This window comes from Petaurus breviceps, unplaced genomic scaffold, assembly GCF_028583685.1.
Source record: "Petaurus breviceps papuanus isolate PSGF00001 unplaced genomic scaffold, PetGlider_PUasm1.0 174, whole genome shotgun sequence".
NCBI lineage: Eukaryota > Metazoa > Chordata > Mammalia > Diprotodontia > Petauridae > Petaurus > Petaurus breviceps.
The window spans coordinates 3,254,218-3,267,318 of NW_027185761.1; the positions used below are offsets into that span (position 1 = coordinate 3,254,218).

At 37.6% G+C, this 13,101-nt stretch overlaps 1 pseudogene; it reads right to left on the bottom strand.

Moving 5' to 3' along the window:
• Positions 1-788: 788 nt before the first annotated feature.
• Positions 789-13,101, bottom strand: part of LOC138158317 (E3 SUMO-protein ligase KIAA1586-like) — a 54,544-nt pseudogene continuing 42,231 nt past the window's right edge.

The following is a 13,101-nucleotide window of genomic DNA, read 5'->3' on the forward strand; positions in this document are numbered from 1 at the left end:
TCAGAGTATAGGAAGATAGCTAGCAGGGATAGATGGATCAAGTGAGGGTTTTTCAAGAATGGAAAGGACATAGATGTATTTGTAGGCAGGAGAGAAGCAGTTAGTAGACAAGGAGAGATTGAGGATTACTGAGAGAGTAGAGATGATAGAGAAGGACTGGTGAGGAGAAGGGTTACTTCTCTGGAGATGAGGGTGAAGGAAGAGAAAGTGGCAGAAGGCATCTGAGTAGTGTGAGATGAGGAAAAGGAGTTCTCTAAGAAGGACCTCAACTTTTTCTGTGAAATAAAAGGTAAGGTTCTAAGCTGGGGTAGGGAGAGTGGGAAGAACTGTGGGAGGCTTGAGAATGGATGAAAAGCTTGGAAAAGACACCCCGGTTAATGGGATCAATTAGGGAGTTGTAAAAGGCTTGCCTTGCCATAGTGATGGCCCACTTGAGATTATTTAAGTAACATACACTTGTAATGGATCCAATCATCAAGGTTTCATGATTTTCCCTAGCTTCATTCAGCAGCACATGAGTAGGAGCCAAAATAGCAGATGATAATAATCCAAGACTGAGGCTTGACAGTGCCAGATTGACAATATTATAAGGGAGTAAGGGATTGAAGAGAAGATAGGAGAGAGTTGAATTGGTTCACTTAGGGGTTAAGATGAGGAAGGAAGAAAGCGTGACGGATAGCTTGGAAAAGAACTGAGTGGTAGAGGTAGGGGTGTGCTGGTAAATGTTTAGCAATGGGCTTTTCAGGGGGAAAGTATTTATATATGCATACATAGGTTTATTATAAATTTTACTGATACAAAAGATTTATAGCATACAGTTTACAAGTAACAAAAAAATTCAATATGCTTTGTTGTAAATTGCATACAGACAGTTGATTCTCATGGAATGTTTTGCTAGATTTTTATCAAACTTTTGCATCTGTAACCATCCTATGGTTACAGTTCAACCACGATTTGACAAATGGAGCTGCATCCCAATCCCAATCTCTTCCCTGTATATTTTTCCCATTTAAATCTTTGTCATGTGACTTAACTGTTAAACTATTTCTTCCTTTCTTACAAATTCTATTCATTAAGCTAAAAGCTCTTTGTGCTTCAGCACTACTGAGTACAATCATGCTAATGACATTTTAAATTTTTATATAGTTGAAGGGATTGGAACATTAGTTGATTCTACATTATCATCTACAAAATCACAAAAAAAATTGTTCAAATCAATTTTAGTTTTCAAAATTTCACTCAAATAATATCATCGGTTTTTTTCCCCCCCACAAGATGCCTGCCATGGATTTAGTTCTTCATAAGGCCCAGTAGATTGTTCTAATTAATCAAAATAATTTAAAATGTTCTTATTGTGTCTGTCTCATAAAAGACACAAGTTCATGTGTTGAATTAGATTCTCTAGTAACATATTCCTTGAAAGAAGATTAAATTTAGTGATTTTTGTTACATGGAATGTCTTTATACTTATCTGACTTAAATCTTCATTTTGATAGCCATGCTTTTTAGTAGCAATGTTTAAATTTTCTGAAGTTCTTATGGTGCATTTAATTTTTATGTTTTCTGACCAACAGTTGATCTTGACTGCAGTGCAGTTGAAAATAATGAAAATTCTTCAAGAATGTCAATCATTAAAGCAAGATCTTGCAAGAAATTAAGGTTAGCTAATCTTTTTTGCCAAACCAGAATAAGAAGGAAGAGAATAATGCATATGTGCAGGACATGTGTACTATGCAGCATTAGCAGTTTGTAAATTACATGCCTTTCACCTTGGTGCCAACACTTGACCAATTTTAATAATTTCAGTTTCAAATTCTTTATCTACAATTTATAGTTTAGTTTAACTTTTATTAGGTTGGTGATAAATAAAATACATTTTATCCAGAAACATTTCAAAATAATTACCTAGTTTTATTTCATATAGTAAGTTGTAAAGTGATAATTGCAAATGATAACTTAAACAGTGTTAAATAATGATTTTAGGAAAATGTTCTAACTTCTTAGCTACTCCAGACTTTCTTCTCAGCATTATAGAAACCACAATCAGAATTAAATGCAACAATGCTCATTTGAAAATATTCATTATTAAAGCCACAATCATTTAAAACAGGCACTAATATATTGGAAAATACACTTTTCTATAGTTGACAAAAATTCTTTTAAGTAACAAATAACATTATGGGTGAAGGAGTTGATTGAACTTCACACTATGTTTAACAACCAGCTTGCAACATTTCCAGAACATTTATTTATTTATTTAGGCTTTTTTATTTTTGGAGGGGGGTGGGCAGGGCAGTTGGGGTTAAGTGACTTGCTCAAGGTCACATGACTAGTAAGTGTTAAGTGTCTGAGTTAGGATTTGAACTCAGGTCCTCCTGACTCCAGGGCCAGTGCTCTATTCACCACACCACTTAGCCACCCCATTTCCTGAACATTTAACCATCAACTCACAATAACTGGCACAGCATAGGAAGAGGAAGAACTGGGTTTGAGGTTTCAAGGCAGTAGAAAAGGTAGAATGACAAGAAATTCAAATGAGATAAGGTATGTAAAGAAAGTACTTTGCAAAACTTAAATCTTTGTATGAATGTTGGCTATTTTTATTTGTGTATCTTAGTGTAATATAAACCCAGAATATGAGACTCCCTCACAATGTGATAACATCCTCCCTTCCAGCCTTCTCTTATACTACTCTCTGATTTCTCTGCCTTACATCCCCCACAGTCCCTTCAAGTTAATGAGTTCTTCACCACGCAGGGAAATGACCAGACAAATTTCTTTACAATATCACAATAGCACATGAAATAAAAACATCACAGTTTCTAGCAACAGTAAAAGAAGGTCCTCTTTTATCACATGTTCTTCTAGCAAATATGAGCATAAATGTACAATAGGCCAATTAGGCCTTCCCTAATTTAGGGGATTAGGGAATAATAGGCCTTCCCATCATTTAAAAATTATTCGTTTTCTGTATGATAAAATACTTTCTCAAGTTCTTCTCTCCATTTAGGTTATGTTCTAATGGTATTTCAGACATCAACCTGAGGGTGGGAGAGGATTGAGAAGGTGAAGGATATTGCAGGTTTTGGCCTTTGGTTAAAATTAGCATTGGGTAGAGGTTTGGCCTTGCTTTGTAGGGTAAAGGAAGCACTAAAGGTTTTCATAAGTCCATGAGATATAGTGTCATGATAGTGGTCTTGGTGCCAGGGAGATCTGTTCTCATATCTTCGTTATTATGATTAGTAGTAGCAATAATGATAATAATAATAATAATAATAATAACAACAACTAGCATTTATAACATGCTTTAAGGTTTGCAAGGTGTTGTTTTTTTTTAAATCAATGTCAACTCATTTATTTTAATATGTAACAAAAACCTTTATTAGCAGTTAGTTACCTGTTACTGAACCTGGTAATCTGAAAACTTAATATTAAGAGTTTAAAGAGCTAATAAGTGCAAAACAATGCTATCATTGACAATTTATGCTTTCATGATAAAGTCAACAATTAACAGTCACTCTGAAGATGCAGGACCAAATGAAGGGCAGGCTCTTTCTGGAGATTATAGTCAGATGGGGAGCAGCCATTTTCCAGCTTCTTGCCTACAAGCTGAACCTCTGTTGGAGGAGGGACGCTCTTTGTCCTTGATTTTAGCTTTTACATTCTCAATAATGTCACTGGGCTCGACTTCCAAGGATGATGGTCTTGCCTATCAGGGTCTTCACAAAGATTTGCATGCCACCCCTAAGATACAGGACCAGATGGAGAGTGGATTCTTTCTAAATGTTGTACTCAGACAGGATGTGGCCATCTTCTAGCTGGTTGCCTATGAAGATGAGCCTCTGCTGGTCAGGAGGGATGCCCTCTTTGTCTTGGATATATACAAGAATGTGGGACTTAAGGTCAGGAAGACCTGAGTTCAAATCCTGCTTCATCTATACAATCTGTGTGACCATGGGCCAATCACTTAATGGTTCAGTGGCTACAGTTTATTCTCCAAGACTCTAAATTACAGAGAAGTTACCAATCTATATCAATGGAGGAAGGTTTTTTTTACTAAGAAATCCTTTCATCTATTTAATAACAAGTAGAAAAAAATAAAGGAAGGGAGGAAATGGTGGATGGAAGGAGGAAGAGAAAGAGAAGAAATATTGCTCCCAGGGGAAAGGTAAAGGAGGGAAGGAAGTATGGATTTGTAATGGCAGAAACTACCTCAGTTTGGGGGCCAGGAAGGAGATTCCTTCATTACGCAGTAGATTCCTAGTTTGCAGGTACAAAAAAAGTAAATACTAGAAGTCAGCGAGGTTGACTGTGTGTATGTATGTGTGTGTGTGTGTGTGTGTGTGTGTTTCCCATCTCTTTGTGTTGGCAATGGTGGTGGCAATGACAAAGGACTCCAGTCTATTGGATGTATTGAGAATAAGCCAGCATTTGGGAAACAACTTTGTACTTTGCACGGGTCCTCAGATCGCTCTATAAGAGAAATGGCTAACAAAATTTTGACAAAAATCCCAGTTTCTTCAGCTCCTGCCTGCCACACTTTTTGAACACAAAAGGAAATTTTAGCATTGAAAAAGGATAGAGCCAAAAACCAAAATTAGATGAGGAAAAAGAAAAGAACATAATGCCTCAAGTAACAGAGTGTCCATGGAAAACAGTATCTAAAAAATTCTTCCTACAGGCCTGAAAAGTGGAGGCTAGTTGTGCTTAATCGATATTTTAAGCTAAATTTTTCCTTTTGGCTACCAATCACAAAAGCCATTGTCAAATACTTGGTCCATGAAAGAGGAAGAGATGAATTCATAGTTTTGAGGGGCTAGGATTTTCTGGAAGACAACTTCTGTACTATAACTGTAGCCAAAATTGTGCATTGTAAATTAATTCTAGGTACCCAAAACAGTGATGATTCTCCCTTGTCTGTACCCCTAACTCACAGAATACAGTAATTCAGTTTGAATTAAGGTATTTCATAGACTTGGGCAGCTAGATGGCACAGTGGATAGAAGTATGAAGTCAGGAAGATTCATCTTCCTGAGTTCAAATCTGGTGTCCCTTTACTTAGCTGTGTGACCCTGAGCAATTTACCTAACCCTATTTGCCTCAGTTTCCTCATCTGTAAAATGAGTTAGAGAACGAAATGGCAAACTACTCCAATATCTTTGCCAAGAAGACCCCAGATAGTTGGACATGACTGAAAAATTTCATGGACTCATATAAAATGTTAAGAGTTGGGAGAAGTCTTAACTCAAAGACATACTTTTATCTCTTCCCATTAATTCTATCACTTTGGAAACCTGGCAGCTAAACTCTTAAACTATGTTAATGAAAAAGATAAAGGAGAAACCACCAATTACTAGGCCACTTTATATAACTACAGATAATCTGAGGGTCCATTGAATAATGCAATATGACTTAGACTGAAGAGGCCTTGATTTTAGTGATGCTCTGTAATCCTGCCTAGGGAATTTTGACTACTCTGCTGCACTTTCTCTGACTATCAATAGGAATAACAATACAGCTAATTTTTTGCACTCAAAAAAAGAGTAATACTCTGGATGGCTAATACACAAAGTAGATTATCTTCTTGGTACTTTTTCCCGGAGAGAGGGGCCTCAGTTTCCTCCAGGTTAAATAAAGCCATAGATTAAAAGCCTTTGATTTCCAAATCCTATGGCTGTATAAGACAGATCAGATTGTTAGGGGAAGGAAGGTGGGAGGCAGACTTGGGGAGGAACCTACTTCCTTTGATGCCTGCCCTCCAAATGACCCACTTTTAATTCCTTATTTTGCACCAGAGGGCAATGATGAGGTTTCTGGGAAGGTAATTTTCTTGATTGAAAAACAACAGCAATAAATTGTAAAAAAAAAAAAAAAAAAAGCAATGGGAGAAGGTTAGGAGAGTTGAATGTCAAATGCTCAGTAGAAAATGTTAATTCTGATATCTCTTGTCACCCTCAGATCATCTTAAAATGTTCAGATTGTCCTAAATTCCTTTAAGAAAGCCAGGAGAGGGGAGGCTAGGTGGCGCAGTGAATAGAGCACCGGCCCTGGAGTCAGTAGGATCTGCGTTCAAATATGAACTCAGACACTTGATACACTTACTAGCCATGTGACTTTGGACAAGTCACTTAACCCCAACTGCCCTCCAAAAAGCAAAAAAAGACATTGAAAAAAAAAGCCAGGAGAAGGTTGGGAAGGAACTTATCTTCTCTACCACTTCTCTCCCTCTGGTCATTATGCCTTCTACCACTGCTTTGCTGGGCTGGGGCATAGGAGAGGCAGAGAAGGCAATAAATCCAGAGTCCTTGAGACTGATGAAGACAAGTGATCATTTCTGGGTCTCAGTTTCTTCATTTGTAAAGTGAGGAGGTTTGACTATACATTAGTTCTCAAAATATGGTTGGGGGATGAGATCCTTTTAGCAGATCCATGAGGTCAAACTATTTTCATAACAATAGTAAGTCATTTTAAATTTGAATACAGTAAATATGAATAGTTGTAACTTACATTAAAAAGCCCTGGGTGTATGGGTAGGTGGGGAAAGGTCCATAATTTTTAAGAGGACAAAAGAGTCCTGAGACCAAAAAGTTTGAGAATCACTGCACTAGATGATTTCTAAGGTGGCTTCCACCTCTAAATCTGTGGTCCTTTGAACAACTGCTAACTTCCTTTTCACTCTGTTACCCTTGGTATAAGGAGAGAAAGATAGTAACAGATCTAGTAGTCTAGTCTCCCAGAGCATTAGAGAGTAAAGAAGGCACCTTAGGGATCCTTTGGTCCAATTTCTCTCATCTTATTGATAAGAAATTGACACCTCCAGAGGGGAAGTAATTCGCATAAATTAGGCAGTAAGGTGGATATCTTTGGGTCAGGAGTGTAAAGGAGTAGACAATTGGACATTAACCTTTGGTAGCTTGAAATCGTGTTTAAAACCATAACAACCAAACTTCTAGGCTCTTACTGAGCTTAGCTGAAATCATAAGGTTATAGTTTCATATTAACAAATGGTTCAGTTGAACTAATTTTCCACTACATTTGGTACAAATCTCCCCCATTAAACTATTTATGTAACATCTTGGACATCCATTTTCTATTTTACCAAGTCTATCAATAGAGGTAGTCTTAGACATTCTGAAGGAATGCCTGTCCCATGTTAGTATCTGCATTTGTGTCTCACTATACATCAAAAGCCTCAATAAGTTAAAAATGAAACTAATAAAACAGGACTTTACTATATGACCAGAAAGTCTAATTGAACTCTCTTTCAGATGGTGGCATCTTTTTGTTTGTGTTTTGGTCCAGACCTATGATTTCAAAGCATAGGGAATTCCTGGTGTGGAAATTCCCTTTGCAATAGCAGTCTCAAACTCAAATATAAATGCGGATGAGGTAAGGGGGAGGGGCACTAAACCATACATAAAGATCCCTGCAGGTAACATATTAACTTAGTTTTAAAATGCAATATTATCTGTGTTCTATTTTATTTTCTGAAATGTTTTCTGATTACATTTTAATCTGTTTCAGGGGGCCCTCAGAAGTGTTGTGGTCCATGGGCAGCATGTTTGACACCTTTGTTCAACAAAATGCAAATTAGTAACTCCCAGGTAACATATAGTCTCAGAAAACTGCTTAGGGGAACTGAGAGATTAAAATACTTGCCAATAGTCACACATCTAGTATGAGTCAGAGGAAGAACTTGGAACCAAGTCTTCCTGATTCTGAAGCTTGGTCATCCATTTCTATGCAATGCTGAAATTCTGGATTGAGATGGATTTGTCTTTATGAAAAGCAGTCTGTATCATATTTTGTGATAATATAATTCCTCAAAGAAAATGCCCGGTCAGATAAAGGACACTCTTGTCACTGCAACGGATGCAATGAGAATGTGAAAGAGAAAGCCTATTAGCAAATTCGTTTTGCTGAGTTTCTCTTTACATATGTTGGGTAGGCTGTTTGGATACTGCTGGTGGTTTTTTTTTTTTTCCAACTGCAGATTATTTCACACATTATGCAAATTGCCATTATTATTCTGATCTGTGTTTTGTTTGCTGAAGAAATAAGCTAGGAAGCTAATTATGAAATTGGATGCATGATAGGTAATAAAAACTTGATATGCAGGCATGGATATGGGTAAAACTCAGCGGCATTTCACATAGTAGGTAAAAATCTCTCTCAGAGCTGGATCTGCATGCAAATTCTTGCCAAAGCAACAAGTAAATAAGTTTGGAATAATGCTTTGAATAACTTGGTTTGTGAATTTTCCAGCAATTTGCCCATTGTCTGCACAGAGTTACATAAGTGACTAAGGTGTTGGACTTAAGAGTCAGAAGACCTAGGTTCAAATCGTGCCTCAGATACTACCTGGGAGGTATCAGGCAAGTCACTTAACCTTTCTAAGCCACAATTTCCTTATCAGTAAAATGGGGGCATTAAGAATAACTACCTCTGGGGCAGCTAGGTGCCACAGTGAATAGAGCACTGACCCTGGAGTCAGGAGGACCTGAGTTCAAATCCAGACTTAGACACTTAAGACACTAGCCGTGTGACCTTGGGCAAGTCACTTAACCATAATTACCCCCTCCAAAAAGAAAAAAAAATTAACTACCTCTGAGGGATATTATGTGGATCAAATGAAAGAATGAATATAATGCATTTTGCAAACCATGGTGTATTATATAAATGTTAGCTATTATTATATCATGCTACCAAAAGTACATGGTGGGGAGGTGGAGCCAAGATGGCTGGGTACAGGCAACAACCTAGCCAAACTCTCCCAACATTCCCTTCAAACAACTTTAAAATAACTCCTCAAATCAAATTTTGGGGAAGCAGAGCCAATAAAAGGTCAAGGTGAGACATCTTTCCATAATAACTTGGGAAGTTAGCAGGAGAGGTCTGTGGCACCAGGCTGGGCACCCACCCAGAGTGCAGCACGGCAACACCAGCAGCAGATCTTGGAGGCAATTGCAACAGCAAGTAGAAACTTCAGGTTCTCTCAGCCCAGGAATGGTAAGGGGGGCCAAACAACTGTTCAGAAAGAAATTAAAAAGGACCTTTTGGGGGCGGCCAGGTAGCACAGCGAGTAAGAGCACCGGCTCCAGTGTCGGGATGACCCGGGCTCAGATACTCAGCACCACACCCAGAAATAACTGGCCGTGTAACCTTGATCAAGTTACAAAAAAAAAAGGGCCTTTTGCTGGCCCTGGGTGCAGCTGGTGTTGATTAGAAACTGTATTGTTTCTCTATGGTCTGAGTTGCAGTTGCAGAATGAGGAGGAGAGCTAGGGGTCAGTCAGAAGGGAACAGGGCCCTGGTTACAGTTCCAAGGCAAAGAGGAGCACTAGCACTTGCAGCTACAGGAACAGGAACCCTTCCTGAGTAAAGATGAGAGCACAGACCAGGGGAGCAGTAACTACACCTCTCCTCAATCACATCACCTTGGAAGCACTGAAAACTTGCAGACCCTCAGAATTAGCTCTGAAAACAGCAGCCTGAAAAAGTCTGAAGCTTGGGATAGTGCCTCCCCACCCACACAACTGAAAAGAACCCAACTTTAAAGTTCAAAGTAAAAAAATAGGCTGGAAAAATGAGCAAACAACAATAACAAAAATCATTTACTATAAAAAGTTACTATGGTGGCAGGGAAGACAAGACAAACTCAGAAGAAGACAACAATGGGAAAAAAAGCTACAAAAAACTTCAAAAAATAATTCTAATTGGACCCAAACCCAACAAGAATTCTTGGAAGAATTTAAGAAAGAGAAACAAGTGATAGAAGAAAAATCAGGGAAATAAATGAACATAAGGCAAGAGAATTAGGAAAAGTGAATTAACAGCTTGGTAAAAAAAAGAAATAGAAAATGCTATAAAAAATATCTTTAAAACCAGAATTTGCCTCATGGCGAAAGAAGCACAAAAATTCACTGAAGGAAAAAAATAAACTCTTTAAAAAGCTGAATAGGCCAAATGGAAAATAAAATACAAAAATTCACTGAAGAAAGAACTTCTTAAAAAGTAGAATTGGTCAAATGAAAAAAGAGGTACAAAATCTCATTGAAGAAAATAATTACTTAAAAATTAAAATTGGGAAAGTGGAAGCTAATGACTCCATGAGACATCAAGAAACAATAAAACAAAGTCAAAAGAATGAAAAAAATAGAAGAAAATGTGAAATATCTCATTAGAAAAACAACTAACCTGGAAAATAAACCAAGGAGAGATAATTTAAGAATTATTGGCCTACCAGAAAGCTGTGATCAAAAAAGAACCTAGACATCATATTTCAAGAAATTATAAAGGAAAACTTCCCTGATATCTTAGATTCAGAGGGTAAATAGAAATTGAAAGATCCCCAAATGAAAACTCCCAGGAATATTAAAGTCAAATTCCAGAGTTCCTGGGCCAAGAAGGAAATATTGCAAACAACTGGAAAGAAACAATTCAAATATTATGTAGCCACAGTCAGGATATAACAGCTTTGTGGAGGATATGGAATATGATATTCTGGAATCAAAGGAGCTAGGATTACAACCAAGAATAACTCATGCAACATGAAGGGAAAAGGACCTGGAGATCATTGTGCACAGTAATAACAATGTTGTAATGATGATCAACTATGAAAGACTTGGCTACTCTTATCAATACAATGATCCAAGACAATTCCAAAGGATTCATGATAGAAAAAATGCTAACCACCTCCAGAGAGAGAGAACTGATGAGTTCTGAGTGCAAACTGAAATATAATTTTCTTGCTTTGATTATTTTTTTGGTCTCTTTTTCCAATATAACTAATCTGGAAATGTTTCACATAATTTCATATGTATAACTGATGTAATTTTACTTGCCTTCTTAGTGAGTGGGATAGGTTTGGGAGGGAGGGAGAATTTGGAACTCAAAATTTAAAAAGAAAAGAATATAAAAAATACATAAATAATAAGTTTATTTTAAAAAAAATTAAATGCAATTGGGCACTGTTTTCTTTCCCCCAAAGCCCATCTTCTGAACTTCTTTTATTCTGAGGAAAGCACTACCAATCCTCCAATCATCCAGGTTTGCAATCTTGGTGTCATCCTTAACGTCTCACTCTTACTTATTCAATCCAATCACTTGCCATATATTGAAATTTCTACCTCTCCATCACTAATATGTCCCCTCCTTTCTGTTCACATTGCTGCCACTCTAGTTCAATCAATTAAACATCATCAAGGCTTTGGCAAGTACTTATGTATCAAGTAGTGTGCTAGGTTGTAGGGATACGATGACAGAAAGAGTTCCCGCCTTCAAGAAGTTTACTTTCTATCAGGTCTGTCTCACCTGTCACATGGATGTACTATTGTAGTAGTCTCCTAATTGTTCTCTCTGGCTCAAATCTCTCCCAATTCCAGTCTATCTTCCACATGGTTGCCAGAATGATTTTCCTAACGCACAGGTCTGACCATCTCATTCTCCTGTTCAGTGCAACCCAGTGGCTCCCTATTACCTCTAGGATCAAATTCAAGTTCCTCTATTTGGTATTTAATGACACCCTGGTTCCAGCCTTATTACATATTTTCCAGACTTATATACATCACTCTCTTTCACATGCTATATAGTTCAGTCAAACTGGTCTTCTTGCCATTCCTCCCACCTGGTACAACATCATCGCTTTGCATGCTTTTGCCCTTGCTGTTCCATATGTCTGGAATGCATTTTCTCATGCCCTTTACTTCTTGGAATTCTAGTTTCCTTCAAAGCTCAGTTCAAGAACTACCTCCGTCTGGAGGTTTTTTCTGATGCCTACCAGTTGCAAATGCCTCTCACTATCCCACAAATTACTTTGTACTTATCTTGTACATATTTTGTATATTCTTACATATGAATATGCTATCTTCCCTAATTGAGTATAAGCTCCTTGTATATTCTTACATATGAATATGCTATCTTCCCTAATTGAGTATAAGCTCCTTGAGGGCAAGGAGTGCTTAATTTTTTTCTACTTATTCCCAATGTCTACCATAATGCTAGGGGCAGCTAGGTGGTACAGTGGATAGAATACTCAGCCTGACATCAGGAAAACTCATTTTCCTGAATTCAAATCTAACCTCAGATACTTAATAGCTGTGTGACTCTGGGCAAGTCACTTAACTCTATTTGCTTCAGCTTCCTCATCTGTAAAATGAGGTGGAGAAGGAAATTACAAACCATTCCAATGTCTTTGCCAAGAAAACCCCAAATGGGATCACAAAGAATCAGACATGACTGAAAAATGACTGAAAAGCATAGTTCCAGGCACATCCTAGGGGTTTAATAAATACTTATTGAGTGATTGATAAATTAGTTAGACATGAGCACTACTACATTTTAATAACCTGCATTCTGTTATTATTGGTACAAAAAATTAGCACCATGGTATCATCATGTCATGTATTGAACTAGTTTCTTCTTTACGTCACTTTTCAGAAACAGAAAGCAAACGAGTCTGGTATGATTGGTCCACTGTCAACCCTGTGAGCTGTCCTCTGCATCTTCCTAGATTGTATGTCAGCTAGACTGGTATATTAGTTTATTTTTAGATTTTTCCAATGAGTCACTTTACCAGCTATTAAATAGATAACCCTTGGATCAAAAATTCCTCTAGCACTAAGGGCCTTATTGCCCAACTTCACATTTCAGGAACGGCACCCAGAAACCCAGGCAAATTACTTGAGGGGGTAATGTGGCATCTCCTTCCTTGGCTGGACCACAGACAAAGTAGCAATATTCTCCTCTGTTGGAGGCAAATGCCTATACCTGCTGCATATATGTCCACCAGAAGTCTCCCAGTTGTCTTTTTTTTTTTTTTTTTGGTCTATTTCTCTCTATACGCAATGCTTGATAATTAAAGGAGGGTTTAGGAACTTACCTCCTCCTGACCCAGACACAGATAAACTCTCACTTTTCCATTAATCAACCCACTAGCATTTATTAAATGCCTACTGTGTTCCAGGAACTGTGTTAAGTGCTGAGGAATACAAAGACAAAGTAAAAATAGTCCTTGCCTTCAAGGAACTGAGGACCAAAATGACACCGCTGTGTTGGAGTCAAGGTACACTGTATCTGACTGTGGCTGGTACACTGTATCCAG